Genomic DNA, 24,021 nt, shown 5'->3' with positions numbered 1-24,021 from the left:
TCAAAATAATATTTTGAATATTACAATCATTATTTGAATATGTTGGTAACCCGTTGTATAAAAGTAATAATGCACTTAAAGCCGGTGTTTGGAGGATATATTGGCACGGTTTTCCGGCCCTCGACTTAGTCTCGGGCCTAACACCCATGCCAATATATCCTCCAAACACCGGGTTCCCGGGCATTATCACTTAAGGGTAACCTTAAAGCTGTCCGTTATCCATTATGTAGTCCGTCCCGCCAGTATTTCGCAATTCACATTCCAACTATCCATGTTCTCACCTCAATTTCCATCCATCTTACCATGGCACCATATATTCATTTTACAGTTGCACTGTGTCGGTAGTTACATTGTAATAGTGACGTCCCATGTTTGGGCATCTGAAGGGAAACGCTCATAAGAAGAAAAAAATCTAATCAACCAGTGAGATCAGCATTAGCTTGAAAGTTGCATCATGATAAAAGTGATACTAAAAACATAAACCATTAGGCATTTTTATTCTTCAAATCCAACAGGGTAAATTGGTTCCAAATACTAGACTAAAGAAATAAAGGGTACAGAGTCCAGAGGTTAACGTGATCAGATATAACACAGTGGGCCATGGTAAAACAGAACTCATCATCCATCTATCTAAATGCCCAGATACAGTGCCTATCATTTTCATTAAGATTCTACCAACTTTGCACAACTCTTTGGCAACATGCTCAGTGTACAAAAGAGTAGGAACACCTTCCTAATATCGCGTTGCACACCATTTTGCCCTCAGAACAGCCTCAATTTGTCGTGGCATGGACTCCACAAGGTCTCAAAAGCGTTCCACAGGGATGCTGGCCCATGTTGACGCCAACACGTCCCACAGTTGTGTCAAATTGGCTGGTAGTGGATCGCTATGACGAATAGATCATTCCATCTCATCCCACAAATGCTCAATTGGATTGAGATCTGGTGACTGGGCAGGCCACTGCAGTAAACTGAATGCAGTCATGTTTGTGGAACCATTCCCGGACATTTACATTTACATTTACGTCATTTAGCAGACGCTCTTATCCAGAGCGACTTACAAATTGGTGCATTCACCCTATAACCAGTGGGATAACCACTTTACAATATTTTTTTTTTTTAAGAGGGGGGGGGGGGGGTAGAAGGATTACTTTATCCGGACAATCCTAGCCTTGTGGCATTATCCTGCTGGAAAAAAATAATTCACAGATGGATACACTGCTGCCATGAAGGGTCCTCTGTAGCTTGGTAGAGCATGGCGCTTGTAACGCCAGGGTAGTGGGTTCGATCCCCGGGACCACCCATACGTAAATATGTATGCGCACATGACTGTAAGTCGCTTTGGATAAAAGCGTCTGCTAAATGGCATATTTAAGGGTTGCACCCGATTGGCAATGATGTTTATATATCCTGTGGCATTCAAACATTGCGCCACTTATCAATGGGCCCAATGTGTGCCATAAAAACAGCCCACAACACCAGCCTGCAATGTTGACACGCTGCATGATGGATGCATGTATTCATGTGATTGTCTCCATACCCTAGTCCTCCCATCAGCGTGAAACTGCAGAAACCGGGATTCATCAGACCAGGCAATGTTTTTCCAATTCTCTAGGGTTTGTTCCTTAGCCCACTGCTACCAGTTTATTTTTTTGTGCTGAAAGTGGAACTCCAAGGTCGTCGGCTGCCATACCGCATTCATGTCAAGGTACGACAAGTCGTGCATTCTTATGGGTCTTTGGGCACCAATGTTGTACTGGACTGTCAGTAGACTAACTGTAGCCCGTCTGTTGCGTTGCACAATTCAGGTCAGCCTCCTTTGCCCTCTTTCATCAATGACCCATTTTCAGCCACTGGCCGGATGTCCTTTGGGTGGTGGACCATTCTTGATACACGGGAAACTTGAGCGTGAAAAACCTAGCAGCATTGCAGTTCTTGACAAACCAATGCGCCTGGCAGCTACTACCATACCCCATTCAAAGGCACTTAAATATTGTCTTCTTGCACCCTCTGAATGGCACACAAACACAATCCATGTTTCTAAAGCCCTAAAAATACAATCCAAAATAAAATTGTATTGGTCACATTCACGTTTAGCACGTCTCCTCACCGTTATTTACACAGATTGAAGTGGATTTAACATGAGACATCAAGGGCTCAGCTTTCACCTGGTCAGGCCATGTCATGGAAAGAGCAGATGTTCTTAATGTTTTGTACACAGTGCATGTTGCCATAAGAGTTGTGCAAAGTTGGTAGAATCTTATTCCAAATGATTCACAACTAATGGCTGCCAAAGGTGCTTCCAAGTATTAACTCGGGGTGGAGACTTATCCAAATTATGATATTTCAGAGTTTTATTTTTGTAAAATTTTCCATAAACTTTCACTTTGAAAATGTGGATTAGGTTGTGTAGATCTGTAGGAATAAAATGAAATGTAATCCCTTTATATTTAACTTTAAGGCAGCAAAACAAAACAGGGCCCTATGCTATAGAAGATCCCACCGTAAACAGGCAAGGGTGTGGCCTGCTCAAACCTTTTTCTACTATCACCTTGAATCTTCAACTTTGAAACTGGACACATCTTGGCTTCTTCATCACATCTGTCATCTGTCAAAGAATCAGGGAATGTGTGAGAAAATGACTGCCAAAAGAACCCTGTCAATCCTCCAACATTTCCAAGAAAAGTAAACCTCAGATCAAAGTGAATCAAAACTCTTAAGTCTTGGACAAATGGCAATTACCGGTCAGTAAACAAATTAGCGTTGGCACAACAGAAGACACAAAACTGGTGAGGGATCTTAAAGGAAAATTCTACCCAAAAACTTTTGGTATTTGTTTCTTTAGTCCATTGTTGACATAGTCCCAAAATGTTTTACTTACAGTGGGGAGAACAAGTATTTGATACACTGCCGATTTTGCAGGTTTTCCTACTTACAAAGCATGTAGAGGTCTGTAATTTTTATCATAGGTACACTTCAACTGTGAGAGACGGAATCTAAAACAAAAATCCAGAAAATCACATTGTATGATTTTTAAGTAATTAATTTGCATTTTATTGCATGACATAAGTATTTGATCACCTACCAACCAGTAAGAATTCCGGCTCTCACAGACCTGTTAGTTTTTCTTTAAGAAGCCCTCCTGTTCTCCACTCATTACCTGTATTAACTGCACCTGTTTGAACTCGTTACCTGTATAAAAGACACCTGTCCACACACTCAATCAAACAGACTCCAACCTCTCCACAATGGCCAAGACCAGAGAGCTGTGTAAGGACATCAGGGATAAAATTGTAGACCTGCACAAGGCTGGGATGGGCTACAGGACAATAGGCAAGCAGCTTGGTGAGAAGGCAACAACTGTCGGCGCAATTATTAGAAAATGGAAGAAGTTCAAGATGACGGTCAATCATCCTCGGTCTGAGGCTCCATGCAAGATCTCACCTCGTGAGGGCATCAATGATCATGAGGAAGGTGAGGGATCAGCCCAGAACTACACGGCAGGACCTGGTCAATGACCTGAAGAGAGCTGGGACCACAGTCTCAAAGAAAACCATTAGTAACACACTACGCCGTCATGGATTAAAATCCTGCTGCGCACACAAGGTCCCCCTGCTCAAGCCAGCGCATGTCCAGGCCCGTCTGAAGTTTGCCAATGACCATCTGGATGATCCAGAGGAGGAATGGGAGAAGGTCACGTGGTCTGATGAGACAAAAATAGAGCTTTTTGGTCTAAACTCCACTCGCCGTGTTTGGAGGAAGAAGAAGGATGAGTACAACCCCAAGAACACCATCCCAACCGTGAAGCATGGAGGTGGAAACATCATTCTTTGAGGATGCTTTTCTGCAAAGGGGACAGGACGACTGCACCGTATTGAGGGGAGGATGGATGGGGCCATGTATCGCGAGATCTTGGCCAACAACCTCCTTCCCTCAGTAAGAGCATTGAAGATGGGTCATGGCTGGGTCTTCCAGCATGACAACGACCCGAAACACATAGCCAGGGCAACTAAGGAGTGACTCCGTAAGAAGCATCTCTAGGTCCTGGAGTGGCCTAGCCAGTCTCCAGAATTGAACCCAATAGAAAATCTTTGGAGGCTGAAAGTCCGTATTGCCCAGCAACAGCCCCGAAACCTGAAGGATCTGGAGAAGGTCTGTATGGAGGAGTGGGCCAAAATCCCTGCTGCAGTGTGTGCAAACCTGGTCAAGACCTACAGGAAACATATGATCTCTGTAATTGCAAACAAAGGTTTCTGTACCAAATATTAAGTTCTGCTTTTCTGATGTATCAAATACGTATGTCATGCAATAAAATACAAATGAATTACTTAAAAATCATACAATGTGATTTTCTGGATTTTCTCTCACAGTTGAAGTGTACCTATGATAAAAATTACAGAACTCTACATGCTTTGTAAGTAGGAAAACCTGCAAAATCGGCAGTGTATCAAATACTTGTTCTCCCCACTGTGTGTCAACAATGGACTAGGGACACATTTTCCTTTAAATAGCTCACTCCTGTTCAAACACTTCCTGTACCATAATAACATTTGTCCAAGGGTCTAAATGTGTCCCTAGGTGGCCAAATGTCAGAGCTATGATCATTTCAAGTACCCACCGTTCTGGGTCCTCGGCATAGACCTAACCCTTTCACTCTCCGCCCCTCATGACACAGGCTCAACACGTACAGTCGGACTGCAACGCCTCGAGGGGCAGATTGGTAGGAGATCAATATACACTTAGCCAGTACGTTACCCAGTGAGGAGAGGAATTACCATGGCTTGTGGCTCTGTCATCCCCCGCTACGACCACAGTCAGCACTGCTGCACCTCCAGACTTCTCTCCATCTGATATTAACATCCAAAAGACTGTATAGGTTAGGTTTGAAGAGCCACAAGGAAACAGATTAAGTAAAAGTCAAAAAGTAGCCAGAGTACATAAAGTAGTTAGTCAAGTACCTCTAGTTCTAGAGCATTCAATTTACACCAAGATCCACCATTCTTGATTAGACTGGATGGCTGACAACGTCACAAATGAAGCACGCATCGATGTGGCCGGAAGCGTTGCGTTGTCATGATTCTGAAAGGTCAGCTAGCAACATTGACAAGAAGCTGCCATGTGTGGAATCGTAGGTGACACGTTTCAGCTAGTTCTCTTGTTGAGACCATGTCTTGTTTTGAGGCATTTTCACAGATTTCATGTCAATGCTGATATGGCTCAAAATCTATCTGGCCCGGTTCCGTACCCACTCAATAGGGCAGTATAGCCATCATGTGTCAGTTTGTCTGCCCGCTCATTGCACAACCGTGGCATTGGCACCACAGTTACATCTGAAGGGCGGGGGGACCAGAGACGCTATTAGTTTTAGACCAGTTTCAGAAGAAACAGTTAGAACCCATGAACTGTTATTACTGTTTTTGTCATGTATCTGTAAATAGCCTGTAAATACCCTGTTTTTTTGTATTTTTCGTACATATTTCCCTATCAGACTTTTCATCCTTCTACAAAATATACTTTCCTGCAACCCGCCTCACTCAATGTGGAACGGATTCTATTATTGACTTACCTTTTATATAGAATCTCCAGTTGAAACTAGCTAGCCAGCTAACTAGCTACTTGCTATTAGCCACAGTAAGCGGTATTTCACCCAGAACATTGGATTTTTTTTCTGCGGGATTAATTTAATCACTGGATATTAATCACTGGATATTCGGCCAGTCTGCACAGCGCGTTATCGACCCAGAACATATCAGTTTTTCTGCCGGAATCACTGAATCACTGGACCTTTAACTCCGGATTCATCGCTACCAGCTAGCTTCAACTAAATGGACGCTGTGGTCTGGCTAATCATCCTGAGCTAGGCCCATCTCCCGGCTATCTACCTCTCTGTCAACCGGACGGGACCACCTAGTGTTGACACGGAGCCCCGCCGATCCTACACGACCGGTCTGCCGACGAAATCGTCTGATGTGGTTACGACGACGTCGACCACGAAGATTCCATCTGCTAGCCCCGGCCCGCTTAGCACACGCTAGCCGTGGCCTCTTACCTGCTAGTGCTTTAGCAGCCTCCGAACTATCCTATTGCTGTTCACCGGACCTTATGATAACTCAGCTATACAGCTGATGTCTGCTGGACTGTTCCTTTTTACGGTACTACATCCTGTTTATGTTTAGCCTCAGCCCAAACATGGTTAGCTTATTGTTGTTTCGGTTATTTCTAATTGTACTATTTCACTGTAGATCCCCCCAGCCCAGCTAAACCTGCCTTAGATAGCTCCTTTGTCCCACCCCCCATACACGCAGAGACCGACTCAATTGGTGCCTCTAGTGATACTATCTCTTTCATTGTTACCCAACGCTTAGGTTTACCCCCACTTTACTCATATCCTTCCATATCCTTGTCTGTACATAATGCCCTGAATCTTTTCTACAACACCCGGAAATCTGCCCCCTTTATTCTATGTACCCAACGCACTAGAAGACCAGTTCTTAAAGCCTTTAGCCGTATCCTTATTCTAGTCCTCCTCTGTTCCTCTGGTGATGTAGAGGCTAACCCAGGCCCTGCAGCCCTCAGTATCACTCCTACTCCCCAGGCGCTATCATTTGCTGACTTCTGTAATCGCAAAAGTCTTGGTTTCTTGCACGTAAACATCAGAAGTCTACTTCCTAAGTTTGAGTTATTCACTGCGTTAGCACACTCCGCCAACCCTGATGTTCTAGCAGTGTCTGAATCCTGGCTCAGGAAGGCCACCAAAAATTCTGAAATTTCCATCCCCAACTATAACATTTTCCGTCTAGATAGAACTGCCAAAGGGGGTGGAGTTGCAATCTACTGTAGAGATAGCCTGCAGAGCTCTATCATACTATCCAGGTCTGTGCCCAAACAGTTTGAGCTTCTACTTCTAAAAATCCACCTTTCCAGAAATAAGTCTCTCACTGTTGCCGCTTGCTACAGACCCCCCTCAGCCCCCAGATGTGCCCTGGACACCATATGTGAATTGATTGCCCCCCATTTATCCTCAGAGTTCGTACTGCTTGGTAACCTAAATTGGGATATGCTTAATACCCCGGCCATCCTACAATCCAAACTAGATGCCCTCAGCCTCACGCAAATTATCAACGAACCTACCAGGTACAACCCTAAATCCGTAAACATGGGTACCCTCATATATATCATCATGACTAACATACCCTCTAAATACACCTCAGCTGTCTTCAACCAGGATCTCAGCGATCACTGCCTTATTGCCTGCGTCCGTAACGGGTCCGCGGTCAAACGACCACCCCTCATCACTGTCAAACGCTCCCTAAAACACTTTAGCGAGCAGGCCTTCCTAATTGACCTGGCCCAGGTATCCTGGATGGATATAGATCTCATTCCGTCAGTAGAGGATACCTGGTTGTTCCTTAAAAGTAATTTCCTCTCAATCTTAAATAAACATGCTCCATTCAAAAATACAGAACTAAGAACCGATATAGCCCCTGGTTCTCCTCAGACTTGACTGCCCTTGACCAGCACAAAAACATCCTGTGGCGTACTGCATTAGCATCAAATAGCCCCCGCGATATGCAACTTTTCAGGGAAGTTAGGAACCATTATACACAAGCAGTCAGGAAAGCAAAGGCAAACTTTTTCAAACAGAAATTTGCATCCTGTAGCACTAACTCCAAAAAGTTTTGGGACACTGTAAAGTCCATGGAGAATAAGAGCACTTCCTCCCAGTTGCCCACTGCACTGAGGCTAGGAAACACTATCACCACAGATAAATCTACAATAATCGAGAATTTCAACAAGCATTTTGCTACAGCTGGCCATGCTTTCCATCTGGCTACCACTACCCCGGCCACCAACTCTGCACCCTCCGCTGAAACTTGCCCATGCCCCCCCCCCCGCTTCTCCTTCACACAAATTCAGACAGCTGACGTTTTGAAAGAGCTGCAAAATCTGGACCCCTACAAATCAGCTGGGCTAGACAATCTGGACCCTTTCTTTCTAAAACTAGCCGCGAAATTGTCGCAACCCCTATTACTAGTCTGTTCAACCTCTCTTTCATAACGTCTGAGATCCCCAGAGATTGGAAAGCTGCCGCGGTCATCCCCCTCTTCAAAGGGGGTGACACTCTAGATCCAAACTGCTACAGACCTATATCCATCCTGCCCTGCCTTTCGAAAGTATTTGAAAGCCAAGTTAACAAACAGATCACCGAACATTTCGAATACCACCGTACCTTCTCCGCTATGCAATCCGGTTTCCGAGCTGGTCATGGGTGCACTTCAGCCACGCTCAAGGTCCTAAACGATATTATAACTGCGATTGATAATAGACAGTACTGTGCAGCCGTCTTCATCGACCTGGCCAAGGCTTTCGACTCTGTCAACCACCGCATTCTTATTGGCAGACTAAATAGCCTTGGTTTCTCAAATGACTGCCTCGCCTGGTTCACCAACTACTTCTCAGATAGAGTTCAGTGTGTCAAATCGGAGGGCCTGTTGTCTGGACCTATGGCAGTCTCTATGGGGGTGCCACAGGGTTCAATTCTTGGGCCAACACTTTTCTCTGTGTATATCAATGATGTCGCTCTTGCTGCTGGTGACTCTCAGATCCACCTCTACGCAGACGACACCATTTTGTATACATCTGGCCCTTCATTGGACACTGTGTTAACAAACCTCCAAACGAGCTTCAATGCCATACAACACTCCTTCAGTAGCCTCCAACTGCTCTTAAACACTAGTAAAACTAAATGCATGCTTTTCAATCGAACGCTGCTGGCACCCGCCCACCCGACTAGAATCACCACTCTTGACGGGTCTGACCTAGAGTATGTGGACAACTACAAATACCTAGGTGTCTGGTTAGACTGTAAACTCTCCTTCCAGACTCACATAAAGAATCTCCAATCCAAGTTAAATCTAGAATCGGCTTCCTATTTCGCAACAAAGCCTCCTTCACTCATGCTGCCAAACATGCCCTCGTAAAACTGACTATCCTACCGATCCTTGACTTCGGCGATGTCATTTACAAAATAGCCTCCAACACTCTACTCAGCAAATTGGATGTAGTCTATCACAGTGCCATCCGTTTTGTCTCCAAAGCCCCATACGCTACCCACCACTGTGACCTGTACGCTCTTGTTGGCTGGTCCTCACTACATGTTCGTCGTCAAACCCACTGGCTCCAGGCCATCTATAAATCACTGCTAGGCAAATCCCCGCCTTATCTTAGCTCATTGGTCACCATAGCAGCACCCACCCGTAGTCTGCGCTCCAGCAGGTATATCTCACTGGTCATTCCCAAAGCCAACACCTCCTTTGGCCGCCATTCCTTCCAGTTCTCTGCTGCCAATGACTGGAACGAATTGCAAAAATCTCTGAAGCTGGAGACTCTTATCTCCCTCACTAACTTTAAGCATCAGTTGTCAGAGCACCTTACCGATCACTGCACCTGTACACAGCCCATCTGAAATTAGCCCACCCAACTACCTCATCCCTATATTGTTATTTATTTTGCTCTTTTGCACCCCAGTATCTCTATTTGCACATAATCTCTTGCACATCTAGCATTCCAGTGTTAATACTATTGTAATTATTTTGCACTATAGCCTATTTATTGCCTTACCTCCATAACTTGCTACATTTGCACACACTGTATATACACTGCTCAAAAAAATAAAGGGAACACTTAAACAACACAATGTAACTCCAAGTCAATCACACTTCTGTGAAATCAAACTGTCCACTTAGGAAGCAACACTGATTGACAATACATTTCACATGCTGTTGTGCAAATGGAATAGACAACAGGTGGAAATTATAGGCAATTAGCAAGACACCCCCAATAAAGGACTGGTTTTGCAGTTGGTGACCACAGACCACTTCTCAGTTCCTATGCTTCCTGGCTGATGTTTTGGTCACTTTTGAATGCTGGCGGTGCTTTCATGAGACGGAGTCTACAACCCACACAAGTGGCTCAGATAGTGCAGCTCATCCAGGATGGCACATCAATGCGAGCTGTGGCAAGAAGGTTTGCTGTGTCTGTCAGCGTAGTGTCCAGAGCATGGAGGCGCTACCAGGAGACAGGCCAGTACATCAGGAGATGTGGAGGAGGCCGTAGGAGGGCAACAACCCAGCAGCAGGACTGCTACCTCCGCCTTTGTGCAAGGAGGAGCAGGAGGAGCACTGCCAGAGCCCTGCAAAATGACCTCTAGCAGGCCACAAATGTGCATGTGTCTGCTCAAACGGTCAGAAACAGACTCCATGAGGGTGGTATGAGGGCCCAACGTCCACAGGTGGGGGTTGTGCTTACAGCCCAACACCGTGCAGGACGTTTGGCATTTGCCAGAGAACACCAAGATTGGCAAATTCGCCATTGGCGCACGGTGCTCTTCACAGATGAAAGCAGGTTCACACTGAGCACATGTGACAGACGTGACAGAGTCTGGAGACGCCGTGGAGAACGTTCTGCTGCCTGCAACATCCTCCAGCATGACCTGTTTGGCGGTGGGTCAGTCATGGTGTGGGGTGGCATTTCTTTGGGGGGCCGCACAGCCCTCCATGTGTTCGTCAGAGGTAGCCTGGCTGCCATTAGGTACCGAGATGAGATCCTCAGACCCCTTGTGAGACCATATGCTGGTGCGGTTGGCCCTGGGTTCCTCCTAATGCAAGACAATGCTAGACCTCATGTGGCTGGAGTGTGTCAGCAGTTCCTGCAAGAGGAAGGCATTGATGCTATGGACTGGCCCGCCCGTTCCCCCGACCTGAATCCAATTGAGCACATCTGGGACATCATGTCTCGCTCCATCCACCAACGCCACGTTGCACCACAGACTGTCCAGGAGTTGGCGGATGCTTTAGTCCAGGTCTGGGAGGAGATCCCTCAGGAGACCATCCGCCACCTCATCAGGAGCATGCCCAGGCGTTGTAGGGAGGTCATACAGGCACGTGGAGGCCACACACACTACTGAGCCTCATTTTGACTTGTTTTAAGGACATTACATCAAAGTTGGATCAGCCTGTAGTGTGGTTTTCCCCTTTAATTTTGAGGGTGACTCCAAATCCAGACCTCCATGGGTTGATACATTTGATTTTCATTGATAATTTCTGTGTGATTTTGTTGTCAGCACATTCAACTACGTAAAGAAAAAAGTATTTAATAAGATTATTTCATTCATTCAGATCTAGGATGTGTTATTTTAGTGTTCCCTTAATTTTTTTGAGCAGTGTATATTTTCTGTTGTATTTTTGACTTTATGTTTTTTACCCCATATGTAACTCTGTGTTGTTTTTATCGCACTGCTTTGCTTTATCTTGGCCAGGTCGCAGTTGTATATGAGAACTTGTTCTCAACTGGCTTACCTGGTTAAATAAAGGTGAAATAAAATAAATAAATAAATAAAAATAAACAGGCCGCAGACAAAGCATTCAAAACACAGCCTTGTGAGCATGCATTTGTAAGTGGCTGTGCAGGTCTCAGATAATGTGGTAGATGTTATCCATCACAAGTTCAGCGTGGTGCATGATTTCTCATCACAGACCTATATATTTCATGCAGACTTAATTAAAAAAGGCCACCCGTTGCTTACCATTAGGTGTGCACGCCATTCTTTCAGGGAGGAACGGCAGGCCTCACTGCTATTTTCATGTTTCATCAGCTTGGCCAGTGGGACACCAATCGATCATGATGGTATCCAATGTTCCTCATTGGACGCTTCCCAGCTGAGGGACTAGAGAAAATAGCATATTTGAGATATGACTGACATGAATACCAGTCATTATTTACACTCAACATTTCATACACACTGAACAAAAATATAAAAACGCGACGCGCAACAATTTCAAAGATTTTACTGAGTTAGTTTATAAAGAATCAGTCAATTTAAATAATTTAGGGCCTAATCTATAGATATCACATGACTTGGAATACAGATTAATCTGTTGGTCACAGATACAGTAAAAAAAAAAAAAGGAAAAAAGGGGGCGTGGATCAGAAAAACAGTCAGTAACTGGTGTGACCACCATTTGCCTGATGCAGCGTGACATCTCCTTCGCATGGAGTTGATCAGGCTGTTGATTGTGGCCTGTGCAATGTTCTCCCACTCTTCAATTGTTTTGTGAAGTTGATGGGTATTGGCGGGAACTGGAACACACAGTCGTACACGTTGATCCAGAGCATCCCAAACATGCTCAATGGGTGACATGTCTGGTGAGTATGCAGGCCATGGAAGACCTGGGACATGTTCAGCTTCCAGGAATTGTTTACAGATCCTTATCATGCTGAAACATGAGGTGATGGCGGCAGATGAATGGCACGACAATGGGCCTCAGGATCTCGTTAAGGTATCTCGGTGCATTCAAATTGCCATCGATAAAATGCATTTGAATGTTGTCCATAGCTTATGCCTGCCCATACCGTAACCCCACCGCCACCAAGGGGCACTCTGCTGATGTCAATGTTGTGACCAGCATGCTCGCCCACGATGCCATACACCGTCTGCCATCTGCCCTGTACAGTTGAAACCAGGATTTATCCATTAACAGCACACTTCTCCAGCGTGCCAGTGGCCATCAAAGGTGAACATTTGCCCACCGAAGTCTGTTAAAGCACAGAACTGCAGTCAGGTCAAGACCCTGGTGAGATCGACGAGCACGCAGATGAGCTTCCCTGAGACGGTTTCTGACAGTTTGCACAGAAATTCTTCAGTTGTGCAAACCCAGTTTCATCAGCTGTCCGAGTGGCTGGTCTCAGATGATCCTGCAGGTGAAGAAGCCAGCTGTGGAGGTCCTGAGCTGGCGTGGTTACACGTGGTCTACGGTTGTAAGGCTGGTTGGAGATACTGCCAAATTCTGCAAAACGACATTGGAGGCAGCTTATGGCAGAGAAATGAACATTCAGTTCACTGGCAATCACTCTGGTGGACATTCCTGCAGTCAGCATGCCAATTGCACGCTCACTCAACTTCAGACATCTGTGGCATTGTGTTGTGACGAAACTGCACATTTTTGAGAGGCCTATTGTCCCCAGCACATGGTGCACCTGTAATAATCATGCGGTTTAATCATCTTATTGATGCCACCACACCTGTCAGGTGGATGGATTATCTTGGCAAAGGAGAAATGCTCACTAACAGGGATGTAAACAAATTTGCGCAAATGATAGGAATAAGCTTTTTGTGTGTATGTAACATATCTGGGATCTTTTACTTCAGCTCATGAAACCAACACTTCACATGTTGCGTTTATATTTTTGTTCAGTATACACACATACACTTGCTGATGTCCGAGCAATGATCACTCCAAGTAGCCCCTTTTCTGGGTCATCTGCATAGACCTAACCCTGTCACTCTGCGCCCCTCATGACACAGGCTCAACACGTAGTCAGAATGCAACGCCTCGAGGGGCAGATTGGTAGCAGACCAATATACACAAAACAAAAATTTAAAATCGCAACATGTAAAGTGTTGGTCCCATGTTTAATGAGCTAAAATAAAAGAGCGCTGTAATTTCAGACGCACAAAAATATTATTTATCTCAAATTGTGCACGAATTTGTTTACATCCCTTGAGCATTTCTCCTTTGCCAAGATAATCTATCCACCTGACAGGTGTGGCATATCGAGAAGATTATTAAACAGCATTATCATTAAGGTGCACCTTGTGCTGGGGTCAATAAAAGGCCACTAAAATGTGCAGTTTTGTGAAAACGCCACAGATGTCTCAAGTTGAGGGAGCGTGCAATTGGCATGCTGACTGCAGGAATGTCCACCAGAGCTGTTCCCAGATAATTTCTCTACCATAAATCACCTTTAACTTAATTTTAGAGAATTTGGCAGTACATCCAACCGGCCTCACAACCGCAGACCGTGATGTGTGGGCGAACGGTTTGCTGATGTCAATGTTGTGAACAGAGTGCCCCATGGTGGAGGTGGGGGTTATGGTATGGGCAGGCATATGCTACAGCCAATGAACACAATTGCATTTTATTGATGAATGTACAGAGAAACCGTGACGAGATCCTGAGTCCCATTGTCTCAAGGATCTGTACACAATTCCTGGAAGCTGAACATTTCCCAGTTCTTCCATGACCTTCATACTCACCAGACATGACACCAATTGAGCATGTTTGGGATGGTCTGGATTAACGTGTATGACAGCATGTTCCAATTCCAGCCACTTCACACAGGCATTGAAGAGGAGTGGGACAACATTCCACAGGCCTCAATCAACAGCCTGATCAACTCTATGCAAAGGAATTGTGACGGGCTGCATGAGGCCAGTTGTGGTCACACCAGCTACTGACTGGTTTTCTGATCCACTAATTGTTATTTTGACCAATCAGATAAGCGCTTACGCCAATAATTGGGCAAAAGAGCAGAATTGTGATGTCTGTAAATGCAGCCTGTCTAGTAGTCAAAGTGCACATACACTGAACAAAAATATGAACGCAACATGTAGAAAGTGTTGGTCCGTGTTTCATGAGCTGAAATAAAAATAAAAATCCCAGAAATGTTCCATATGCACAAAAACATACTACGAGTTCACTGTGGCAGTCACTGAGCTACTCGTCATGTTTAACTTCCGCTAGCAGCAACTTCCAGCATCCATGGCTGACTACCACATGCTGCTTGCGCCAACAACATGTTGTAATTAATACTTCTGATAGGTCTATGAAACGCTCCTCATACATTATTGCCAAATGTATACGAAACAGTCTAAGTTGTGACAGTAGAAAGAAACCGCGTATATATGGTGTTTGTAGAGTGAAAATGACAACACTGATGCACCCAACACTTAACATACACATTTTTATCAATTAATACTCTAAAATGAATGTTTGACGGGTCTGCACAGTTCAACAGTATGTTGCAAGCCCTGAAGCTAAAACAAGTAAATACATTTACTCCTCACCATGATCGGATCGGTGTGAGAAGAGAGGACGAAAGAAGGGGGAGGTGACTATTTATAAAGACAACCTACGGAAACTTTGAAGGACAATTTAAGGCAAGCAAGTAGATCTTCACAGAGGTTTCATTCACTGTCCCATACTTTAAAAAAAATATATTTCACCTTTATTTAACCAGGTAAGCCAGTTGAGAACAAGTTCTCATTTACAACTGCGACCTGGCCAAGATAAAGCAAACCATTGCGGAAAAAACAACAACAACACAGAGTTACATATGGAATAAACAAAACGTACAGTCAATAACACAATAGAAAATCTATATACAGTGTGTGCAAATGTAGTAAGTTATGGAGGTAAGGCAATAAATAGGCCATAGTGCAAAATAATTACAATTATGGGCAAGTTGCAGCGGAGGGTGCAGAGCTGGTGGCCGGGGTAGGGGTAGCCAGGTGGAAAGCATGGCCAGCCGTAGCAAAATGCTTGTTGAATTTTTCGATTATTGTAGATTTATCGGTGGTGACAGTGTTTCCTAGCCTCAGTGCAGTGGGCAGCTGGGAGGAGGTGCTCTTATTCTCCATGGACTTTACAGTGTCCCAAAACATCTTGGAGTTAGTGCTACAGGATGCAAATTTCTGTTTGAAAAAGTTAGCCTTTGCTTTCCTAACTGATTGTGTATATTGGTTCCTGACTTCCCTGAAAAGTTGCATATCGCGGGGGCTGTTCGATGCTAATGCCGTACGCCACAGGATGTTTTTGTGCTGGTCAAGGGCAGTCAAGTCTGGGGTGAACCAGGGGCTATATCTGTTCTTAGTTCTGATTTTTTTGAATGGGGCATGCTTATTTAAGATGGAGAGGAAAGCACTTTTAAAGAACAACCAGGCATCCTCTGCTGACGGAATGAGGTCAATATCCATCCAGGATACCCGGGCCAGGTCAATTAGAAAGGCCTGCTCGCTGAAGTGTTTTAGGGAGCGTTTGACAGTGATGAGGGGTGGTCGTTTGACCGCGGACCCATTACGGACGCAGGCAATGAGGCAGTGATCACTGAGATCCTGGTTGAAGACAGTGGAGGTGTATTTATAGGGTAAATTAGTCAGGATAATATCTATGAGGGTGACCATGTTAACGGATTTAGGGTTGTACCTGGTATGTTCCTTGATAATTTGTGTGAGATTGAGGGCATCTAGTTTAGATTGTAGGACGGCCGGGTGTAAGGGATAGGGGGTTGGCTGGGTCCAGACAGAGTCTGACACTTCCCCGATCTACAGAGAGGGGGAGTCATCAGACTCGATCTGGTTCACCTGAGTTCTGAGCACACCTGTCCGTAATTAGGGCAGGATATAAGGTGTGCTCAGAAGTTCAGTCGGTGCGAGGTATTGTTCCTTTGTGACTTGCTAAGCGTTTTGTTCCGAGAGAGAGAGAGAGAGAGAGAGAGAGAGAGAGAGAGAGAGAGAGAGAGAGAGAGAGAGAGAGGAGAGAGAGAGAGAGAGAGAGAGAGAGAGAGAGAGAGAGAGAGAGAGAGAGAGAGAGAGAGAGAGAGAGAGAGAGAGAGAGAGAGAGAGAGAGAGAGAGAGAGAGAGAGAGAGAGAGAGAGAGAGAGTGTTTGTCGTTTTTGATTACCCGTGTATCCGACCTGTGCCTTGTTGATTGACTCCCCGTATTGCTTAACCCTCTGCTTGTCTATCCCAGTGATTACCGTACTCTGACCCTGTGCCTGTGCCCTCGACTACGACCACGCCCGCTCCCTTGGTACCTCTGCCTGTCTATGCCTGGCCCGGTTTTGACCACAGCCCGCCCGACCACGATTAAGCTATTCCCTTGTCTGTACTCTAATAAAGCATCGCTATTCTGCGATTGGATCTTACCACTCTGTCCGAGTATTCATTACAGAATACCTCACCCTTACCATGGATCCAGCGGAATTACAGAGGCGATGGGAGATACAGGAGAAACGGATGGATGAACTCCTGCAGCTACTCAACGCTGGTGCGGCTGAAGGCACCACCCCGAGCACGGTCAGTCCTCGTCATGCACCTCCGATTTCTCTACCAACAAGGTACGACGGGGAACCTGGCAAATGTCAGGGGTTTCTACTCCAGACGTCCCTGTATATGTCGTATAATCGTACTATGTTTCCCGATGACCGTAGCAGGGTGGATTTCATGATTTCTCTGCTAACGGGAAGAGCACTGGATTGGGCTACTGCGCTTTGGGCAGCTGAGGTCCCCGAGTTGAATGCGGAAGTTCAGTTCAAGAGACTGTTCCAAGAGGTGTTCGACCACCCAGTATCTGGGCGTAGTGTGGGAGACCAACTATGCGAACTTCAGCAGGGCCGTCGCACAGTAGCCGACTACGCTTTAGAGTTCCGTACTATAGCAGCCGGTAGCGGATGGAGCGAGACTGCGTTGCTCACCGTTTTCCGAAGAGGGCTGCGCAAGGACGTACAGACTGAGTTGGCTTGTCGAGGAGATATCACTGCGCTACATGAGTTTATCAAAATAGCCATCTCTATTGATAATCTTATAGTGCAACACAAGGTATCCACAGTCCGGGAGCCCTCGATCACTGGTCCTAAGCAATCGACAGAGCGGAGGAGAGAATCTGAGGAGGAACCTATGCAACTGGGACGGTCACCTCTACAAGGTTCGGTGAGACAACAACGTCGGCAAGACGGACTATGCCTGTATTGTGGTCAGTCGGGTCATTTCGTTCGTCTATGTCCGGTACGACCAAACCGTACCCCAGGATATCGCCTCGGAACTGCCAAACCGGTGAGTGAGACTCAAGTTTTGAACATTACATAGAAACAAATGTATGTGCCAGTTACCTTATCTGTCGGAGAGAAAGTGCGCAGGTTGGAAGGACTTATTGATTCCGGAGCGGCTGCCAGCTTTCTGGATATGGGTCTCGCTGAGGAATTGGGAGTTCAACTTATCCCAATTCAACCTCCCCTGCGAGTCAACGCGCTAGACGGTGAGCCCATGGGCACGGGGTTCATTACGCACCGTACTGAGGTAATCAAGTTACAAGTGGGCTCCATACACCATGAGGACATCATTTTGTTCGTCATCTCCGCTCCACGGGAGCCGCTAGTTCTCGGCCACCCCTGGCTCGTCACCCATGATCCGGTCATCTCCTGGAAATCTGGCGATATCACAGCTTGGAGTGAGGTATGTAGGGCAGAGTGCCTCAAGTTACCTTGCAAAACGTCTACTGTGGAGGATGCGCAGGGTGCGGTGTCTACTGTTGTGCCAACAGAAAACCAGGATTACGCGCAGGTGTTCTCCAAGGAGAGGGCTACCGTATTACCACCTCATCGGGCCTGGGACTGTGCGATTGAGCTGCTATCCGGGGCTACACCTCCTCGTGGAAGAATCTACCCGTTGTCACAGCCGGAACGAGAATCGATGAGCAAGTATGTTGATGAGGCGCTACAGCAAGGGGCCATTCGCCCATCTACGTCTCCCGCCGCATCCAGTTTTTTCTTCGTGAAGAAAAAGGATGGCGGACTGCGTCCTTGTATAGACTATCGAGGTTTGAACGATATTACCATAAAAAATCGTTACCCTCTTCCTTTGATCCCAGCAGCCCTCGAGCAGGTGGGGCAGGCCTCTATCTACAGTAAACTGGACCTCAGGAGTGCGTACAATCTGGTGCGCATTAGAGAAGGGGATGAATGGAAGACCGCCTTCATCACACATCGAGGACACTATGAATATTGTGTCATGCCCTATGGACTTACCAACGCGCCTCAGTATTCCAGGCGTTCATGAATGACATTTTCAGGGACATGATTGATCGCTTTGTGATAGTGTACATTGATGACATCCTAATCTATTCTAACTCTCTGAGTGAACATGTGTCCCATGTACGACAGGTTCTGGATCGGCTCCTACACCACTCTCTGTTCGTGAAGGCAGAGAAGAGTGAGTTCCATGTCACCACGATTTCCTTCCTTGGGGCCATACTCACTCCCGACGGGGTTAAACTGGATGCATCCAAGGTACAAGCGGTACAAGATTGGCCTCAACCCCAGACGGTGAAAGAGCTCCAGAGATTCTTGGGGTTTGCCAATTACTATAGACGGTTCGTGCGTAATTTCAGCACCACCGCAGCTCCCCTGTCGGCGATGACCAGCTACAAGGGTCGCGGTCTGAACTGGACGGAGGGGGCAGTGCGTGCGTTTGAAACGTTGAAGCAACGCTTTACCACCGCTCCTATTTTATGTCAGCTGGACCCCTACCTTGCCGTTTATCGTGGAAGTGGACGCCTCGGAGGTTGGAGTGGGAGCCGTGTTATCCCAACGCCAAGGTTAGCCGCCTAAATCACGACCCTGTGCTTTCTTTTCAAAGAAACTGAATTCGGCCGAGCAGAACTACGACGTGGGTAATCGTGAACTACTGGCGGTGAAGTTAGCACTGGAGGAGTGGAGACATTGGTTGGAGGGAGCAGAGCATCCGTTCCAAGTGCTCACTGACCACCGCAACCTGGAGTATCTTCACAGTGCTAAACGACTGAACTCCCGACAGGCAAGGTGGTCTTTATTCTTCAACCGTTTCCGATTCACTGTCTCTTATATCCCCGGGTCCAAGAATGGTAAGGCGGACGCGCTTTCCCGACGGTTCGGAGCGCGGAAAGACCCGTGGAACCAGAACCTATCCTCCCCAGGAGTTGCCGTGCTGGTCCTGTGAGGTGGGCTATCGATGACACTATTCAGGAGAGCCTACAATCGGAACCAGCCCCCTCCAGAAACCCCCGGAGTCAAAGGTGTTTGTACCAGCTCCGCTTCGACCTCAACTGATGGAATGGTGCCACACGTCGCTGGGATCTGGTCATCCCGGAATCACTCGAACTGCACGACTCATCAGCCGAAAAATACTGGTGGGATTCCCTCACAGATGACGTCAGAGACTATGTCTTATCCTGTCCAGTATGTGCTCAGTCCAAGGTACCTCGTGCACTACCGGAGGGTAAGCTGATGCCATTGCCAACTCCTCAACGACCCTGGTCGCACATTGCTATGGACTTTGTTACCGACCTACCAGAATCAGAGGGCCATACTGTAATTCTCGTGGTCATCGATCGTTTCTCCAAGATGTGCCGGTTGGTACCCATGACCCGTTTGCCTAACGCCACTCAGATGGCTGAGACTATGTTTACCCAGGTGTTCCGGCAGTTTGGTGTCCCGGAGGATATTGTTTCCGACCGGGGACCCCAGTTTGTATCCCGGGTATGGAAGGCCTTCTGCGAACGCTTGGGCATCTCGGTTAGCCTAACCTCCGGATATCATCCCCAGGCCAATGGGCAGACAGAACGGCTGAACCAGGAAATTGGGAAATATCTACGGCAACAATGTTCGCGGCAGCCGCAAGAGTTGAGCCGATTCCTTCCTTGGGTAGAGTATGCTCAGAACTCACTCATTCACACCTCCCTACGCCTAACGCCCTTCCAGTGTGTTCTAGGGTATCAACCACCCCTGTTCCCGTGGGATACCGCATCAGGGATGGTACCGGCGGTGGACGCAGTGGTTCCGTCGGAGTGCGCAGGTCTGGGAGACGGCCCATCAACATCTCAGTCAAGCCTCACAACAGCAAAAGACCTACGCCGACCGACGCCGGAGACCTACTCCGACTTATCAACCCGGGCAACGAGTGTGGCTGTCTACCCGAGACCTGCGGTTCCGGACGGAGCTGCAAGAAGCTCCAACCCAGGTACATTGGTCCTTTCAAGGTACAGAGACGTATTAACCCTGTCACCTACCGTCTGTTACTCCCTCGACACTACAGGATAAATCCCTACGTTCCACGTCTCCTGTTGAAACCTGTCCATTATAGCCCGATGTACCCACCAATCGCTCAACAACCTACTACACCACCTTTGGAAGATGAACAGGACACCACCTATACAGTCCACGAGATACTGGAGTCAAGACGGAGACGAGGGGGGCATCGAATATCTCGTGGACTGGGAGGGATATGGACCTGAGGAACGGTCCTGGGTCCCTGCTAAGGACATACTAGACCCCGCTCTCAAGGCCACTTTCCACGCTGAACACCCAGATCATCCCGGACCCCGACCCAGAGGAAGACCACCCGGTAGAGGTAGAAGGCCGTCAGGAGCCGGCCCTGGGGAGGGGGATACTGTAAGGGATCGGGGGTTGGCTGGGTCCAGACAGAGTCTGACACTTCCCCGATCTACAGAGAGGGGGAGTCATCAGACTCGATCTGGTTCACCTGAGTTCTGAGCACACCTGTCCGTAATTAGGGCAGGATATAAGGTGTGCTCAGAAGTTCAGTCGGTGCGAGGTATTGTTCCTTTGTGACTTGCTAAGCGTTTTGTTCCGAGAGAGAGAGAGAGAGAGAGTTTGTTGTTTTTGATTACCCGTGTATCCGACCTGTGCCTTGTTGATTGACTCCCCGTATTGCTTAACCCTCTGCTTGTCTATCCCAGTGATTACCGTACTCTGACCCTGTGCCTGTGCCTTCGACTACGACCACGCCCGCTCCCTTGGTACCTCTGCCTGTCTATGCCTGGCCCGGTTTTGACCACAGCCCGCCCGACCACGATTAAGCTATTCCCTTGTCTGTACTCTAATAAAGCATCGCTATTCTGCGATTGGATCTTACCACTCTGTCCGAGTATTCATTACACCGGGGTGTTAAGCATATCCCAGTTTAGGTCACCAAGCAATACGAACTCTGAGGATAGATGGGGGGCAATCAATTCACATATGGTGTTCAGGGCACAGCTGGGGGCTGAGGGGGGTCTGTAGCAAGCGGCAACAGTGAGAGACTTATTTCTGGAAAGGTGGATTTTTAGAAGTAGAAGCTCAAACTGTTTGGGCACAGACCTGGATAGTATGATACAGGTCCACTATTGATCAAAATGAGCAGCTACGATGAATACATTGATATGTTGATTGTTATACAGTGGGTGAAATATCCCTTCCACTGGTGTAGCCATGATTACGCTCTTTGCTGTGCAATAGCTATACCAAATCAAATTTTATTTGTCATGTGCTTCATAGACAACAGTTTTGGTACACCAGAAGTACATTCATTTCCAATGGAACGCTGCGTTTGCCTTGCAGCATTGAGTTGCAGAGGCAGTTGCAGTGCGTTCTGTGTGGTGCATACGTTGGATTTATCGAACGTATGCTTCAAACTGTATGCTTAAACGGGTTGACAGAAATGGTAGCAGAAAGTGAATGTTGACCTTTTGTTGCACACATATCTAGATGATGCTGCATACTATTTTGCGCAATGACCCAGTCGGTGTGTTCAAACTCCGACTGCATTGCGCAAAATAGTATGCAGGATCATCTACATATGTGTGCAACAAAAGTTCAACATTCACCTTCTGCTACCATTCTGTCAACCCGTTTAGCATACGTTTGATAAATCCAACCTATGCAACACACAGAACGCACTGCAACTGCCTCTGCAATGCAATCCAGAACGCTGCAGCTGTCTGGTGTTCGACCTTCCCAAGTTCTCTCATGTCACCCCGCTCCTCCGCACACTCCACTGGCTTCCAGTTGAGGCTCGCATCTACTACAAGACCATGGTGCTTGCCTACGGAGCTGTGAGGGGAACGGCACCTCCTTACCTTCAGGCTCTGATCAGACCCTACACCCAAACGAGGGCACTACGTTCATCCACCTCTGGCCTGCTAGCTCCCCTACCTCTACGGAAGCACAGTTCCCGCTCAGCCCAGTCAAAGCTATTTGCTGCTCTGGCACCCCAATGGTGGAACAAGCTCCCCCACGATGCCAGGACAGCGGAGTCACTGACCACCTTCCGGAGACACTTGAAACCCTACCTCTTTAAGGAATACCTGGAATAGTATAAAGTAGTCCTTCTACCCCCCCTCCCCACCATTAAAAAAAAACAAAAAATAAAAGTTGTTGTCCCACTGGCTATCATAAGTTGAATGCACCAATTTGTAAGTCGCTCTGGATAAGAGCGTCTGCTAAATTATGTAAATGTAAATGTGGTCGTATGTAGTGTGTGTGTGTGTGTGTGTGTTGGGGTGTCTGTGTAAGTATTTGTGAGTGTGTGGGTAGAGTCCAGTGTGTGTGCATAGAGTCAGTGCAAGAGAGTTAGTGCAAAAATGGGTCAATGCAGGTAGTCCGGGTAGCCATTTGATTAGCTATTTAGCAGTCTTGTTTAGAAGTCTTATGGCATGGGGGTAGAAGCTGTTCAGGGTCCTGTTGGTTCCAGACTTGGTGCATTGGTACCGCTTGCCATACGGTAGCAGAGAGAACAGTCTGTGGCTTGGGTGGCTGGAGTCTTTTAAAAAATGTTGGGCCTTCCTCTGACACCGCCTGGTATAGAGGTCCTGGATGGCAGGGAGTTCGGCCCCAGTGATGTACTAGGCAATGTGCACTACCCTCTGCAGCGCCTTGCGGTCGGATCCCAAGTAGTTGCCATACCAAGCGGTGATGCAGCCAATCAAGATGCTCTCCATGGTGCAGCTGTAGAACATTTTGAGGATCTGAGGGCCCACACTGCCAGGTCTCTGACCTCCTCCCTATAGGCTGTCTCATCGTCGTCGGTGATCAGACCTTCCACCGAACTTAATGATGGTGTTGGAGTCATGCGTGGCCACGCTATCGTGGGTGAAGAGGGAGTACAGGAGGGCACTAAGCACGCACCCCTGAGGGGCCCCCTTGCTGAGGGTCAGCATGGCAGATATTTTTTATGCCTACCCTCACCACCTGGGGGGCGGCCCGTTTGGAAGTCCAGGATCCAGTTGCAGGGGGAGGTGTTCAGTCCCAGGGAGCTTAGCTTAGTGATGATCTTCGAAGGCACTATGGTGTTGAACACTGAGCTATAGTCAATGAACAGCATTCTCACATAGGTGTTCCTTTTGTCCAAGTGAGAAGGGGCAGTGAGTGCAATAGAGATTGTGTCATCTGTGGATCTGTTGGGGCGGTATGCGAATTGGAGTGGGTCCAGGGTCTCTGGGATGATGGTGTTGATGCGAGCCATGGATACGGGGCAATAGTCATTTAGACAGGTTACCTTCTTGGGCACAGGGACTATGGTGGTCTGCTTGAAATATGTAGGTATTACAGACTGGGCCAGGGAGAGGTTGAAGACACTTGCCAGCTGGTCAG

General features: G+C 47.1%; 1 long non-coding RNA gene, 1 other non-coding gene and 1 pseudogene across 2 annotated transcripts; all 3 read right to left on the bottom strand.

Annotated features, from left to right (window-relative positions):
* Positions 1–2,258: 2,258 nt before the first annotated feature.
* Positions 2,259–11,720, bottom strand: LOC121583218. The gene is made up of 3 exons (XR_006003461.2): positions 11,585–11,720; positions 4,776–4,847; positions 2,259–2,608 (listed from the first exon to the last, which is right to left on the bottom strand). It is a non-coding gene; the product is annotated as an uncharacterized LOC121583218 (long non-coding RNA).
* Positions 4,586–4,717, bottom strand: LOC121583729. Its single transcript, XR_006003587.1, has one exon. It is a non-coding gene; the product is annotated as a small nucleolar RNA SNORA17 (small nucleolar RNA).
* Positions 11,721–13,307: 1,587 nt separating the features above from the next.
* Positions 13,308–13,403, bottom strand: LOC121583730 (annotated as a pseudogene).
* Between the last annotated feature and the right edge of the window lie 10,618 nt (positions 13,404–24,021).

Source organism: Coregonus clupeaformis, chromosome 15, assembly GCF_020615455.1.
Source record: "Coregonus clupeaformis isolate EN_2021a chromosome 15, ASM2061545v1, whole genome shotgun sequence".
NCBI classification, from domain to species: Eukaryota; Metazoa; Chordata; class Actinopteri; order Salmoniformes; family Salmonidae; genus Coregonus; species Coregonus clupeaformis.
Note: the sequence above shows the minus strand (reverse complement) of the source record. Positions and strands in the feature narration are given on the sequence as shown.